The 16,541-nt window shown below is 36.7% G+C and overlaps 1 long non-coding RNA gene across 3 annotated transcripts in view; it reads right to left on the bottom strand.

Annotated features, from left to right (window-relative positions):
• LOC147600200 (uncharacterized) overlaps positions 1 to 9,285 on the bottom strand; it is a 61,657-nt gene extending 52,372 nt beyond the window's left edge. For all 3 annotated transcript variants that reach the window (XR_015258909.1, XR_015258910.1, XR_015258911.1), the window contains exon 1: positions 9,001 to 9,285. This is a non-coding gene — a long non-coding RNA (uncharacterized LOC147600200). The remainder of the gene's footprint in view (positions 1 to 9,000) is intronic.
• Between the last annotated feature and the right edge of the window lie 7,256 nt (positions 9,286 to 16,541).

Genomic DNA, 16,541 nt, shown 5'->3' with positions numbered 1-16,541 from the left:
AAAAAGACATATGTAGAAGCAGAGTGGGTTTTTTTAAAGGTACTAAATATCATGCATTCATTAAGCACTTATTTATTTTGAAGTAATAGAGAATATATTAGGTGGGCTACCACTTGGGTTGATGGATTTTAAAATATTGCTAATGGGAAGATGTAACTGAGTGGTATTATTTCTAGGAAACACCCTCTCTGAATAAGTCCTTTATTTGGTGTAATTAGTATTTTTGTCAGCTATACAAACAATACTGTCAGGATTTTGGTAGTAAAGTTTGCAGATGACATGAGAAAAGAACAAGGTGAACAAGGTTAACAAGGTTGCTATTTCAGGGCAAGCTGGCTAGTCTAGTTTAAAAATGTGACTTGAAAACATTATATTTTAATGTAGTCAAATGCAAGGTACAACAATTGGGACTTCAGAATACAGGATAAAAAAAAAAAGTTCATCTTCAAATGCAACAAGAATGAAAGATTTTAAAGCCAAAACCACCTCAAAGTGAGTGGCCTGGGAAAGAAGGCCAGTGTGAACCTGTGACCGGACTGGGGAGCAGTGAGTAGAGGCAAGGACGTGAGTGTAGTGTGACTTGGGACGTGATGCACTGATGAGCTTTCTTTGGGACATTCTACCTTTTCTTCAAGAAATATTTTGAAGCTGTACTAACAGATTGTGGGAGAGCCACAAAAGTGTTTTGAGGGACTGGCAATGAGATTTAAACCAGGCTTAAAGAATGCAGCTTATGAACTTGCTGAAAAGAAAATTAAGAAGCACACGTGACTGCTAGAGAAGATACGACACTGCGACTTCCTAGCATGTCTGGTGATCCAGTAATACTACCTAACAACCAGCAGTTGATAGGAGATGAGTAAAATCTTGTAAAATGCAGTTTGTTGTAAATAAGTGTTGGAACAGCTAATACAAAAGGCAGTGGATGTAGAACTGGTCTGGGCCTTTAATTCAGATTCAGAGCAAATCAGATTTAAACTGTTTACTTCCATCTTGGAATTTAACTTAGCAATTCCTCTTTTCCCTTCTTAAAAGAGTATTTTCCTATGACTAATAGGAAGAGTTCTGCTTTAAGATTATTATGTCCTTTAGAGGTCATGAAAGAACTTGTCCTTAATGCATAAATTAGTCAGCTGTATTCTGTTTATTCTTTTTTTCTCTGAATTGCTTTGAGGCAGTATAAATTAGCCACCAGGGATCAGATAGTTTTTGGAACATACCTGTAGTCTGAAGGACTAGTGGGAGTGAGCCAGCTGTATCTTCCTCATGAACCCAGCTTTAAAGTGGTTGTGGGGCTTGGGGCTACATTTCAGATCAGCAGAAAAAGGTTTTTAAAGGGCTTTTCCCTTCCTCTCTTCGGCAGCACAGGACATCTTGATACATTTCGCCTAGCAATCCCTTAATCACTTCCCCGCAGAGGCATTTACAGCACTGCTTTCTCTTCATTCTGTGCCCTTTGTTACCCAGTTATTTCATCTCCTCCTGATTTCAGTCAAAATAAATAAATCTTGGTTTCATTAGAGGAAAGGAGGAACTGAGCTAAATCTGGTGGAGTGTAGCTCAGACTAAGCAGTCTGGCCCATGAGGCCTGAAGTTCCGTGAAACAATGCTGCTTGTATTTTCTAGCTTTTTCTGCTTAAAGTAACTTGCCTATCTGAAAGTGGCTACAACTGAGTGAAGTCATCAGGGATTAGGACTGATTTCTACATTGCTATCAAAAATGCTTAAGATGAGCTCTCAGCAATGGCAGATTGTACCATACTGTTCCAGTTCTAGACTGCTGTTGCTGCTCTAGCTTACTCAGAGTAACAAAAGGTGGGGCAGAGGGGGCAGAAGGAAAATACCAATATAGCCCTACAACCAGTATCAAAGTAACCTTGCCTAGGCTTAAGGTTAGGGGAGCAGCAATTATATAATTCCTGTCCTCACGGAAGTCCTATGTTAAAAAGGGAAAAATAAAAAATTACTTGATCCTGCTCTTTTAGTCTTGAAGGAGAGGGTATGAAAGTTCAGTGGAAAACTCATTGTTTTCAGGAAACCAGTGAATCAAAATAGATATCCCAGGGAAAGGTTTGAGACAGCAGAGCTGTGGTTATAGGCAGAAAGTCCTATTAATGTTTCTATTTGTGTACCACAGGAATCCTCACATCCCCTGTGAGAGAGCACTTGATCTCTTTCCCAAATGACTCTGCTTAGACCTGGAGCTTTGAGGTGGCTTCAGACACTTCTTCTTAGGCAAGAGAACAGATAGATTTGCATTGCTTGATGTCCTTTGCAAGTCCACCTTTAGACACAAGGAGACCAAAATCTGCATTTTGCAAGACGATGATTCCAAATTGACACAAATTGAGATACTGGTTCTGGGAGGAACACGGTCACTGACAGGACTGTGATAGGCATCCCAATACTGCACTGTAAGTGACTGAAGAATGAAGAGTAGAGACATGTCTTTCCCAAGGTCACATTGCCATAGCTTCCAATAAATATGAAAAACTGTTGAAGAAGTAAATATGCTGAAGTAAAGAATTTTGCTTCATTAAATTGCTATGAAGAATAGGATTTGCTGAATTAATCTGACATGACTTGGACAAAATAGGAAGAGAAAAGTATTTTCCCTCATTGACCTCTAAAAACTTAGTGATTTGAGTATAGCTATCACTGAATCTTGAAGAATGATGCACTAGGAGTGATTGAGGAAAGGAGAACTTCTGCAATAGATTTTTGTGAGATCTCACTGCTTTACGCAGTCCAAAGGATATTAATAGAAAGAGCTAATATCTTTTAAAGATAAGACATTTTATACACTGCTTTCATCAGTTTATGGTTTGTTTTTTGGTTTTTGGTTTTTTTTCACCCTGATAGTAAGGCACAGTGGCTTACAAGGACATTCAGTTTTCTTATTCACACAAGGGAATGAAAGAGAGACAGCTGCGTCAAAAAGATAAGCAAGATAAGCAAGGAAAATGTATCTTTTCAAAAATAACACAGAGGTTTTGTGTTTCTTTGTCCTGTTAATTTGTTTTAGTTGAGAGTTTACTTAAATGAAAGATCAATTAATAATGGCCAAATAAAAACTTATTCTGACAGGTAAAACAAATGTTTAAAGAAGGCGGCATTCTAGGAGTTACTGAATTTTCTTTACAAGAGGTAGTCTTCAAATCTTTTTTAAGGCTTATATGTCGTGCTTCCAAGCTCAATGCTAGACATGGGAGCCCTTAACCTGTAAGTGAAACGTGTATGCAAACTGAAGCGTACAAAGAGCTTTGGCAAGGATATATCTTGCTATATAAGTAAATAATACACAGCTTATCACTCAGCAAAGGACTGAGCTGGAGAACCTCAGAACATGGGAGCTGCAGAATATAACTGACAGCACCCTGAATCCTCCTGCTCTGCAGGGCACTACCCACAACTTACAAAGAAGATTTGGAAGACCTGGCATGTTTGGACCATTGTGTCTCTCGGCACCAAATGCAGGTTCCATGTTAGGGTCAAAAGCATTGACTTGAAAGAACTCTCTCATTCTTACTAGTCTTTATCTTTAGGTTCGTGGAGGAGAGCTGAAGATAGAGGTATGCTCTGACCTAAATACCTGCGCGTCATCCACATTTAGCTCTGGGTATTGTGAAGGCTGAATAGTTTTTTGCCTTTTAGTGCTTGTAGTGTGCAAGTCCAAAGTTTGGATGTGGAATACATAGCCTGAAAAGCTTTGATTACTGCTCAGTAAGTCCTCTGTGGAAAACAGCTACAGATGCTAGAGACTTGAAAAGTTGCCGGAGATGTGGGGTTTTTTTTTAGGCAATTGTGAGTTCTTATATTGTAAGCTATGCCCAAGCGACTAGGAACCTTTTGGGAAGAAAAGCAAGAGATCAAGGAGAATCTGTGTTATTTCCTGGAAGCATCCAGATGAGGGAAATAAGAGGGACAGAATACAGGAGCTGGAACATTTTCTTTGGTGGGAACCAAATAGATCTTTTGAGAGCATTTAACAGGTCGCCCACGCCTTTGGTACCCTGCAGTTATTATTTCTAAAATTTCTGACTAAACAAAATACAAGAAGTATCACTTTTCTATAAAGAACCAAATGTGAATTCTTCCCCCCCCCCCACCCCCCCCCCCAGAAGTATAGACATTTCAAAGAGATTAAAACCTAATGAAGGCTAAATATAGTTTGTTTGTAGTTTGTTTGACAAGTCCAGGTCCCATGTCAACTGAAGAAAGACAAGAATAAACTATTTGGATTCAGAATGAATTTGAAATGATGATTTTATGACTTTTAGCTAAAAGATAGTACTGATTGTATCTTCACATGTTGCTAGAGGGGATGACCGGTCTTTTGAACTTGTTCATTGCAATAGGTCTTTCAAGATTTTGTGTTAGGCAGTTCTGTGTTTGTTTTGAATCAGTACCACTAATGATGCATGCTGTGGGCTATTTAGGAGAGGTTTGGGGAGGTGGGGGAGGGGGGGAAGAAGAAAAAAAAAAAGAAAAAAGAAAGGCACCTTATTGCTTTTAGTGCTAATGGTCCATTAATTATGCTGAACCATAAGTCTGTGTTGCCTGACATAGTTCTTAGGAATCAAAAACTCATGGCTTGAAGTTCAAGGTACTACTACTATAATTTGTAGAAAAATTTTCATGGATGGCTTACAATTCAAACAACTTAGTCTTCAAAACTAAGTGTGTATTGTTTCTTGCTCTGTAGCTCATAAGAGCTAGTTTAGGCAGATACTATAAAAAATTAAAATCTAAATTCAGCATACTGAAAAACTGACAGAAGAAAATTCAGAAAGAAAAGCCTGCCAGTACTGATTTTTTTCAGTTGATAAAGATCATTCATTTACTGAAAATAAATAGGAATATTTATCAAATGCTTAATTAACTGCTTTTTAATTTTAACTTCTTTCTTTCCTCCTATTTTTGCCATTCTCTTTTAGCATTAATATGCAAAACAGCAGATGGGTTTTGTATGAGATAAGTACAAAAATAGTGGCTTGGGAAATCAGTTTATAGGCACTTTCAGAGGTATAATAGGCAGCCCTGTGAATCTTAAAAAAAAAAAAACTGTGAAAGGAATTAAAAAGGCTATCTTAGCTAGTTTTATTGCAGAGGAAATTATGTCAAAGAGAAGTCAAAGAACAGTCCATGAATATTAAGATTACTGTGACCTTGACCTACTTAATGTTCATAGTTTAATTGTAGAATTCAGTTGCAATATTGATAAGGTAACATCTAAGAATAAAAGAATATTTAGAATTGTACTTCTGCCTATTTGAATATTGGTATCAGTAAGACACTCCAGGAAGTCTAGTCAACTAAAGGAGAAAAATCTTCCTCTTCAACTAGCCCTCCAATGATCCTCATTGTGATATCACTGAGTCAAATAATAAAAAATAGATGTAAAGTAAATTTAGGTCTTGAGCTGTTAGATAATACTTAAAGAAACAAAACAAAAGCTTTCGCTGTCTGTTTCAAAAATGAGATATGAGATGCCTTTATTGTTTTTGCTAACAGAAGTAGCACGTACATAGAAATGGCCAAAGTCTTCAGAGAGACTTGAGTAAAGGACTCGTGGGGAGGGGGGGGTGGGGGGGAACAAACTCAAACCAGATTTATAAGAGTATGCAATATCAGGTCTAAATACAGGGTTTCATTTGGTATTTGGTTTTATTTTTTTTTGAAGACTTTAAGCCACTGTTTACACATTTCAGCATGAATCCCTTGTGAAAGTTGTTCAGGAACACAAGGGAAAATTATTTTGAGAAAAGAAAGCAAGGTCAGAGAAGGATGGAAAAAAAACCAAAAACCTGCTCCTCAAGATACTGTAGGCATCTCTTCAGTCAGTGATACTGGAGCATTTTAATGTTTCATCAAATCCCAAATGGAATCTATCTTAGCATGAGCAAACCTTAAGTAATGATTTATTTATGTGCAAAGCATCTTAAGAGCAAGGTGTCTAAAAAAAAAAAAATCCTCCTCTTTACTTAAGGTTGTTGGCAGGAGTAATGTCTATGAGATACTGCTTCCTTCATTTTAGCATGGAATAGAAAAAGAACCTTGCAGACATAAACTCAGCCAGTAAGTATAACTTAGTGATAAGCTTTGTTAACTTCTCTTGACAAACATTCCATAAAAGAAAAATTCCAGGACTTGTTTCATAGGCTTACAATCTTCTATAAAACATCACTAGCATTATCTTAGTGAGATAGCAAAAGAGTCTGCACCGTTTTGTACTCCTCACATTAAACTATCAAACATTCATTTTTTCATCTCTGTTCGTATGCAAGGGGTAGTCTAGGCCATTCTTCTTTTCCAATTGGCAGCTTTGTTCTACAGTCATTTGCAAAAGGATATAATTTTTGAAAGAATTTTTTAAAAAATGCATTTACTTTATTTACTTTCACAGAAATATTTCTAACTACTGGGGCATCCAAATAATAATTTGATAGCTGAGAGTGACATGGACGTGACACATTTGCTTACCACTGTCAAGCATTAAACTTGACTACTCACATTACCAGTGCAGCTGGCTCAGAAAAGTCTTTCACTAAGCGTCCCACATGTCAGCAGTTTCTGTATCAGTTTGTGTTAAGATAGCCTTGACTTGCCAGCAGATCAGACTAAGTTCATCAAGAGCAAAAATGCTTGTAAGAACTGTTGTAAACCAAGAAGTTTTGTGGCTCAATGGAAGAAAAAGTTGGCTAATTCCTGAGAGAAGTAAATAGGTTTTTTTTTTTTTACACTCCAGACTCAAACTATGGCTTGCAGGTATATTCTGAATCATGATAACATCATGTTTACAAATTATTAGTTTGTATTTCCTTATCCTTATGACAAAAGAGTATAATAACAGTCATTGTTCTGCAATCAGACATACAGTTTATAGGCAATATCATAGAAAAAAAGGCTGGAAAATCTTTGGGGGAATGTTTAGTTGATAAGTTTTCTCAAAGATGAAATAAGCTGTATCAAACTTAAAGAAGCTTGCCTGAACTGTAACGTTAAGCAAACTGCATATTGTCTTTGCAACGCTGACAGTTGTCTGCTGTTCTGTTCATTTAGGTGGCATTTTCTACTCAATTTCCATGTATTGGTTTGGTTTAGCTTTAGTTTAACTACAAACATTATTTTTCTATCAGATGCTGTCAACATTTGGTTATCTGTAGGTAGATTACCCTGGTGATGCATTAACCGTGCCATGGCTGTGGAGGCATCTGAGCTGGCTTTAGATGAGTAGTTTGGCTACTTTGCTGTTTTCAGTGCTGTGATCAACTGAATCGCCAGCCTTTTGCACCTTAATTAAACTATTGTCATACACTCTCATAGCCTAATGCAGGTCACTGTATTTTCTACTCTTGATTAACCGGGGTACAGTATGTAAATAGTTTTTTTGTAAGCAAGTACTCTTATTTAACACTTGAAATATAAAAGTTAGAGGTAGGTACATATAAATTATACAAAGTTTTAACAGGGATTACTCATTAACAGTCAACACCAATATGTGAAAGAGTAAATACAGCAAGATGTTTTAAATAATATTTACTGATGTGATATAAATAAATTGTGCTGATTGGATAAAAAGTAACAAATTTTAAATACAGCAATAATGGTTTAAAAAAAATAATTCTCAAATTATTTTTCCCCTGCATATTTTTTTTTTGTTTCTTCATTATGCTTCTGATATTTTATTTTTTCTTAGTTTTTTCTTTTATTTTTAAATTTTGTCCTCAAGAAAGCAAAAAGAAAATTGTTCAACAAGGGACCAGAAAAGTGTATTTCAAAAACAGTGACATTCAAGTATATTTTTTTTTACCTGATCAAATTTGTTAGAAAACTCATTGTATGCATATTTGTAAAAAAAAGAAATAATAATTCAAATAGATTTTGTAAACAAAAATTGGATTATTTTTATCCCTTTCACCTTCACCTTGATTTTCCCATTTGAGATCAGAAACCAAATCATGTTTACTCCGCTAAGGGCATAACGAAGTATAATAGTCCCTGTACCTAAGCTGACTTCTGTAAAACCCAGCCAATGTTCCACATTGATACTAAAACTTTCAGTGAGTTTAGTGGCCTGTCCTTTGATGTTGCCACAATGTTGTTGCTGAGTTCCTCTTTCTTCTTGTATTTAATGCATCCCATAATTTTAACTTGGCAGGTTTCAGACCTGTAGTGAAAATTATGTCCATTATTTCACTCACTCACCCAAACCCATTTAATTTAAACAAGAAGGACCATCAAATTCAGCAGTACTTTCATAAAATGGAGCACTAAATATTATTAAATGATATTTACTTTATCTCTCAGTTACTATATTTATTATCAAGTTATAATGATCTGTGACATTAGGAATTTGTGTCCAGTTGCGATTATTTTTGATTATGCCTAATTAAGCTGTCTCACATAAAACTAGAAAACTTAAGATGTCCCATCTTAGTGAAACCTTTGCTTTCTTTTGTAATGAGAAACAATATCACTCAAAATATTCATTGAAGAATGATTTGTATATACATTATCAGTATTTAAGGCTCTTCACTTACTACTCAAGTATTCAAATGAAATAAAATATGGAATACAAGTTATACACAGTGATTTTAATTAATATAAAGCTACTTTTTGTCAACAACAAGGTTGTATAGGTTTTGAACTGCTGGTGAAGCCTGGATACTTGTTTCTCCTCTCGTGCCCTCCACAGAGGAAATGCTGGTATGACCTAAACAGTAATAAACTAAGAAAATAGCAAAGAAATACCAGAAATTACTGTAAACATCTTCACAGCCAGGAATGTATCTTACCCATTGTTTTCTTGAAAATATCAAAATGTCTGTAATACAAGCAGTTTAACCTCTGTAACACCAGGTAAAACAGGTAAGAAATTATTTGTTATTTTTCCAGAAAGTAACTTGCATGCAGTAAGATTTATTTAAGGGAATAGCACTTCCCTTTGGAAATTAATCACAGCATTTTGTCTTATACCATTGCTTTTCTTCTACTCACCACACTGAGTAATATGTAGATAAATCTGTGCAGCAGCAGTCTGTGTCTCTCCTTCCTTTGCCTTGCTGTAGCTCCCCGATTCGCTGTAGTTATGCGGTTCTCTAGACACCGTGTGACAGGAACTCTGTTACCTTGATAGTAGGTACAGATGCGGCTCCAGCACTTGCTGTGTGGCCCACGGTTGTAACACCCTCGCTCCTTCCGGTCATTCGTCCCAGGAGAGGAATGACACCAGCATTTCTGAGCTGTTCTTGTGTTTTCTCCCAGAGCACTCAGGGAAAGCAGACTTCGTGATCTCCATGCTAACTACCAGCCTGCCTGCTGCCAGTTCTCCCTACTTCTGCCAGTGATGACATTCAGCTTGCTCCTCCACACAGGATACGGCACTGATTCCTCATTATGTAAGGCAGTCTAGGTCAAGTGTAGGAGAGAGACTGCTGGCCTGAGCAAGCTCGTGGATTGCTCCTTCAGCTTCATGGGGTCTGGAAGCTGGATCCTGACCTTTGCTACATCTTCTTGGGTAAATGTTTTTGCATGATTTAAATGGTTACTGTGCTTTTTCTATGCAGCTAGCTGTCAGCCATGCTGTGAATTGCAGAGAGAATTTGCGAGGTGAAACCAGCTCTGTCAGCATGATTAAATTTACAGAGTAGTAGTTCTTCTAGGCATCTCAGCTTTAAGATGCTTTACAAATAAATAAATAATAAATTGGGTTTGTTTAACAAACATCTTTTTGAACCATATGGGGATTATTGTTAATTTGACTGATTAAGCAGTGAATGAAATCCATTTGCTTGAAGGTGGTGTGGGAAAGCATTATTGGATATAGCTATTAGCTCTGAGAGGTTTACTGCAGTTCTGGCTGTTGCATTGTTTTAGCCTTGTAAATTACAAACATACTTCTTTTATTAAAAAAAAAAAAAAAAAAAAAATTAATTTTCTTGCACTCTTTGGTTATTTTTTGCAGTAGCAATTAAATCCAGGTTGCTATTTGCTATTTACTGCATGAATGCGTGAATCTATATGCTTCTGAAATATGTAAGGTGAATACTGCAGATAAAATTACATTTAGTGACTGCTCTGCAGAATGCCAGAACAGTACATGTTAGATTTATATTAGAGGGTAGCTTTTTTTCATGCACCATGTGGAATTCAAAGAAATTTTTTTGTATTTACACGCTGCTGAAAATCAGTCTGTACCAAATTATAGAACAGGTTTGTCCTTAAATGAATTATACGTACTGAGCATTGTCAGGTGCTGGAACGTCTGATTATACTGGAATGCAGCAGAAGAGGCCCTGGAAAGTAACAGCATAACACTGATACTGCAGTATCATGTAGGGAATTTCAACAAGGCTAGTTTGCTTGCTAGGGACAATTACTATATAATAAATTTGAATGTATTTTTAAGCCATTTGAGAGATTAATTAGAAAACTCGTGTTTATGTACAGCACCTTGGACAGCAACTCTTTTATTTCGTGGTGCTGTAGGGACCTCATGGGAGTTAGCAATTCGTAAAAATTAAATAATACAAATTTAAGATGCATTAATTAATTCAAAAATATAGGGGAATTTATTGTAAAAATACCAGAGAGAAACTCTGGTCAGCATTGTATCAACGAGTTATATTTACCTACTACCAAGATTTCATTTAATATATTAACTTAAAAATAGTGATGTTTGTATTGAATTATGTTAGAGTGTCAAAACAGAAAATTAAAAATGCAAAATTATTGTCTATTGGCAATATGGGATTTACAGGATTGTCATGTCTAATAGATAATTGCTCACTCTAAGAATAAATACCAAGGTCGCTTTATTAAATCAAAATAAGATTGACTATTAATATAAGATTATGTATTAATTTCACATTAGAACTAATTTTGATGGGAAGAGTGGAAATCCTTTAAATGTAGTTGTTTTTTTTTTCCCCCACTAGAAACTAGTGGTTCTCACAATGTTCTGGAAATAACTAACAATTTAATTTCAACACTTGTTTGCAAGTGAGTTGAATTATTTTATGATTTTCGTTTCATCTTTAAAAGCTCTCTTATTCTTGAGAAGAACTGCCAAGCTGTCAGTTTTCTCTTCATCATGGTCTTACCTTACCAGTCACTAATTTTTTTTTTTTTTTTTTTTGTAGCTCTATGCTGTTATTTAGTAGAAATACCAGACTGGTGCCTTCATTGGTCACATTGTGAAAGAAGTTAGGTTCAAGAAAAGCTAACTAATTTTCAGTATCTTGAAAGCACCTCTGTTACAATGCACTATATTATGTTGTATAATATTTTCTAGATACCATTTTATACTTCAAAATACAGAAGCATGTCTTGCAGACAAAGTCTTAAAATAATACATAGTATAGGAACTTAGAACAAAACTGCTAGGTACCACACATTAGTGTAATGACATACTTCAGATTCTTTGCTTCTTGCTGCCTGAAGTGTTCTAAAATAGTTATGGTGTTATAGATGAGTACACTGTGTTCCATCCAATTTCAAGTGTGGGTGCTTGAGGTATTCTCTTACAGGCTTAAGGAGTATTAATAACCTATCTATTCAATTAAAAGGGGAAAAAAAAGACTTATTCTCTTTAAACGTGTGGTGGTTTTCTGGAAGTGTTGTTTTTATTTTTTGCATTATGGTTCATAGCAGGGCATGCAGAGTACTTCTCAGCACAGCAAGCTGCAGATACCACAGTAAGATACAAAGTGCTTAAAATGGTGTTTCCTATATGTATTTCTATATCCTATATTCTAGTATATCACTTTGAGTCTCAGAAATTGAATCTGGATTGTAAGGTATGTTTTGAATGCACTACAATGCAGGATATGCACCATTTGTAGTCAGTGTCGCCTCCTGGTATTTTCCTGTGGTTTACTGGAATTGTCCAATCCATGGCTGCATCAGTAGCTTGCTTTCAATGTTCTATATATTCCCTCACATCACAATATGCAACTTGAGTTTCTGACAAACTTTTCTCTTCACTTTTCCTCACAGTACTAAAGTTTTCTGTTCTGCAAGGGAGTTGCTGTGCTCTCTTCATGGAAACGTTACTAAAACTGAGGACCATGGAAACAGTATGAAAGTGTGTGAATTAAATTATTTTAGAATAACGTGTTTAGCATAAGCAATAGTGAGATTAGTTTTTGTTATGTGTAACGTAAGCAAAGTCTAGGAGTATACATTAGACTATCAGTTTCTATAGACATTTATATCTCAGATTTTATCTGCCCATTTACTTTGAGTAGTTGAGATACATATTGTGATGACAATCATATGCCAAATCAGTGCTAAGTTGAAAAAGAAAGACTACAAACATCTGTGTTTTAGTTTACCTCATGTAACATTTAAATGTAAGACTGTAATATTATAAATCATAATCTTTCCAGGTAAGTTTGGGCTCACAAATGCAGATCTTTCACTGTCCAGAACTTCCAACTTTTATTTGCATCTAGTACACAAAAGCATTCCAAATGTGACAAAAATCTATTGCTGTAGAAATGGGCTGTATCTGTTCTGAAGATACCTGTTTAGAAGCTCTGTTCTTGTGCAAAAAGTTATTCTTTTTATTCAGCGATTTTCCTCACTTTTCATTGAAACCGATTGGATGCAACCTTTTGTTCTGTATTGCTACAGTCCATGTCAATCTTCCAGGACCTAGTTCTTCATGATGATGGTTTTTCATCCTTAACTGCTTGTTTAGCGCTTCTGTGACTGCAGTACAACTAGTTCACAAGTTTAGAATGAGAAAATTCCCCCTGGATTATCATGTTCACCTGCTTGTCCATGGAGGATCTTGGATGGCTCATTCCTTACATATCAGATGCATTACTCCATTAACTGTTTTCCACACCCACAGCAATTCACAGAATTCATTCCTGGAACACTGGAAAGAAATACTGTAAAGAATCAAGGGAGATTTCCTAATATTTTGGTAAATAGAATGTACCACAGACATTGTCTTTTTTTTTTTTTTTTTTTCCTCTCTTAACACTATTCATTATGTACGTAGAACACACTTTTCTCATTGTCGCGTGCATGGTTTACTGCCATGGCTAAATGTCTAAGCTTCTAAGGTTAATTTTTAAGGTTTCTGTAGATTGTACAGAAGTATAACATTTACAGCACAAATACTGAAACAGGATAGTGACAAAAAGAACTACATTCTCTTTTTTTTTTCAGCTGCAGTTCATTATAGATCTTCTTCAGAAAGGGAACTGTGCTGCAGAGGATCACCAGAGAAGGACTTCCAAATGAATCCTTTAATGTGCTGAAGAAAACCAGAAATCTTCAGTGCCTGATGATCAGTAAGGGTGGGCAGTTCATGGCACTGGAGCCAAAAACTTTCTGGGCTATTCTTCACCATTTGCACAGTATTCCTGCGGCAAAGCCAAGAGTAGGACTGGTCAAAATTTGCATGAGGGCAAGTGAACCACCAATCTCCATTAATGCAAAGTTACCAGGTCTGCAGAATTGGAAATCTGCAAGATTGCAAGCTCAAGGCTGCAATGGAAGTTTGCCTGGCAACTCTGTCCCTGCTGTGCAGGGCAGGGAGGTGTTCTTCGGGCCCATTGGATAGTTGCTTCAGCCCATTAAGATGATTGCTCCTCAGGCACTCAGGAAGGGAGAAGTTGTCAAAAACTTCCAAAGTAAATGCAATGAGTATCCTAGACTTGCTTGGTTTTGAAAATTATTTGCTAGCTATTAGCAGAGTCCTATTTGTTTAGAGCCAGTAAAAAGGCAGGTAGGATTTTTGGGGGGAGAGGGAAGGGAGACCATGTTTTATTTACTAACTTTACATTTCTCTTATAGTTAGAGCAGCTGTGATTGAGGAATTTATATCTTTTTTGTTTTCTGCAATGGTGATGCAATCTTTAAGTTTAAAACATTAAAAATATAAGAATTCAAGGGATTCAGGTCTTTAGCAGTTGGAAAGAAGTTGCTATTGTCTAGATAAAGTCTTCTCTCTCTAACCCCATATCAAGTGACAGTCTGGTTCAAGTAGCCACCAAAGGAGCTTGTTAAGATAGTCACAAACTCTATGAATGTTTCTGATGCTGTAAGCTGCTGGAGCTGAACTTGGGCACCTGGTTATACCAGTGTGACCAGTGAAATCTGAGCCATGAGAAATGCTGCTTAAAAAAAAGCTTTCAGTGTTCTGTTAACGATGCTTGGACATTTCTTAAACTCAGTGGTCATATTAAGCATTCTATGCTGAACCTCTAGTGAGGCTTAAGGAAGGATGTTTTAGGACTTGAAAACTGTATGCTTTCATAATAAATTAAAATTATGTTTACGCGGAGGGGAAATTTTGTGTGTTCAGTGTTAGTTCAGGACTAAAACTGTAGGCAGCTGAGATCTCACAGATTTTTACTACTTGGTGTTAAACAAGCTATCCAGATTCCTAGTTTATAATTTTCTTTTGAGGTGTTTATTTCATTTTAAAATGCAACATTTTAAAGATGCTATGTTTGCAAAATGTCAAACATGTCCAGATTGTACCAAAGACTGGAGGGGCTCATATTAAAACTTCATGCTGAGGAGTAACTCTGCCTTTTAACGTAGTGATAAATCTGTATTTATGAACACGCGGCAATTCATCATTTTCAGAAACATCCTGCATGAACAGAAAAATTCTGGGAATGATCAATTGGCATCAGCAATAGTATCTGAACATCTGTTCAGTATTTAAAATTTTAAGGATGATTCTGAGTCAGGGGTTACTAGCACTACAAAGTAATTTGTCACCTGCAAATGCTCCTCATGACCTCAAAGAACTTTGCAAATGTACAAAAAAAAATATAACTCAGCTTTTACAATTGTACCTAAATAAGAATCAACCAGTTGAAGAGTGTGTTACCAGCTGATAATAATAAGATAATGGTTCATAGATCTTTCTACCTCAAGGTCATAAAATTGAACTACATTTGGGTAGTGGTGCCTGAGCTATTTAGCAGCCTACCAGTAGAGTCAGCAGAAAAGCTAAATTCAAAACTGAGGATCATGGCAACAGTGAAACATGAAAGCATGTGAAGTCTTTCTGAATCGGTGGTCAGGCACATTCAAAGGAGCCAGGTTGCGTGGTTGTATCCAGCTTGGTCTTGCCTTTTGTACGTCAGTATTAGTATTTGGATACATTGTGGTGTGTTTTAACTAAATATTTAGAGTCATAAGGTTGTTTGCTGTACTCTTTTAATCACTGTAATATTTGCAGAGAAAATATTTAAAAATTTATGAGATTAGATTTCATTGTTAGAACAATTGTTCATAACATTCTGTGTTGAGAAATGCTTGAAAATTCGGTATTATACTGAGAGAGTCCAAGTGTTTCATGTGAAGGGCCAAGCATGTCAGGCCGCCACTGAGACATGGAGAAATTCAGCTTCACATAGCTTGTATTCAAGCAAAATTTAAGCAGTCACAACCTCATGATGTAAAAATACTTAAAAAGAACATCTCAGAATGATACTGCAATTGACTCTAGGGGATCAAATTCATTACAGATGCCTGGGGTCACTGAATCACAGCTTAACCTGTTAAGTATCTGTCATAGATGACAGCCTTATCGCATGCAGGTATTAATTAGGTTTATTTTCTTTTGTATTTATGTGCCAAAATTGTATTACACAATGAAAGAAATTCAGTATTATTTTTGGCCCATCTTTTGTGCACCTCTCACCTTCCTAGTCACTGCCCCATTCCTTTCCTGCAGTACTGCACTCACCGCCCTCCAGCGTGGCTGAAACCAGAGTTTTCAGAAGTGTTTGCTGATGGCCATCCCAGTTCCACTTTTTTTTTTTCTTTTTTCATCAAGAAAAAAAAATGAGAAATATACAATGCTGTCTGATTTAGCTCAAACTGAGGCTGATCCAATGCAGCTGGAGTGTGTTGTGTTAGCAGTTACTGTTACTTAGCAGTATGAGTTTTAAAAAGGAGCATTTTTTTTGTCAAGGTTCCAGATTTGGCTGCGCAGCTGTCATCTGAATACACCGGAAAGTATAGATCTGACGTGGCAGTCGTGTACCAGGCTGCATGATTGGCAATGCAGTCTGTAAGAGATGGACACGTCATAGGACTCTGGCACAGGAACTCTTTTTTTTTCGGTTGAGCTCATGACTGAAGATCATAGAATCATAGAATGGTTAGGGTTGGAAGGGACCTTCAAAGGTCATCTAGTCCAACCCCCCTGCAAGGAGCAGGGACATCCCTGACTAGGTCAGGTTGCTCAGAGCCTCATCCAGCCTGACCTTGAACGCTTCCAGAGATGGGGCCTCCACCACCTTTCTGGGCAACCTGTTCCAGTGTTCTATAACCCGCATTGTAAAAAATTTTTTCCTAATTTCTAATCTAAATCTACCCCCTCTATTTTAAAACCATTACCTCTCGTCCTATCGCAACAGGCCCTACTAAACAGCCTATCCCCATCTTTCTTGTAGGCCCCCTTGAGGTACTGGAAGACCGCTATAAGGTCTCCCTGGAGCCTCCTCTTCTGCAGGCTGAACAGCCCCAACTCTCTCAGCCTGTCCTCATAAGAGAGG

This window comes from Chlamydotis macqueenii, chromosome 6 (assembly GCF_036417535.1).
Source record: "Chlamydotis macqueenii isolate bChlMac1 chromosome 6, bChlMac1.mat, whole genome shotgun sequence".
Lineage (NCBI taxonomy): Eukaryota > Metazoa > Chordata > Aves > Otidiformes > Otididae > Chlamydotis > Chlamydotis macqueenii.
Note: the sequence above shows the minus strand (reverse complement) of the source record. Positions and strands in the feature narration are given on the sequence as shown.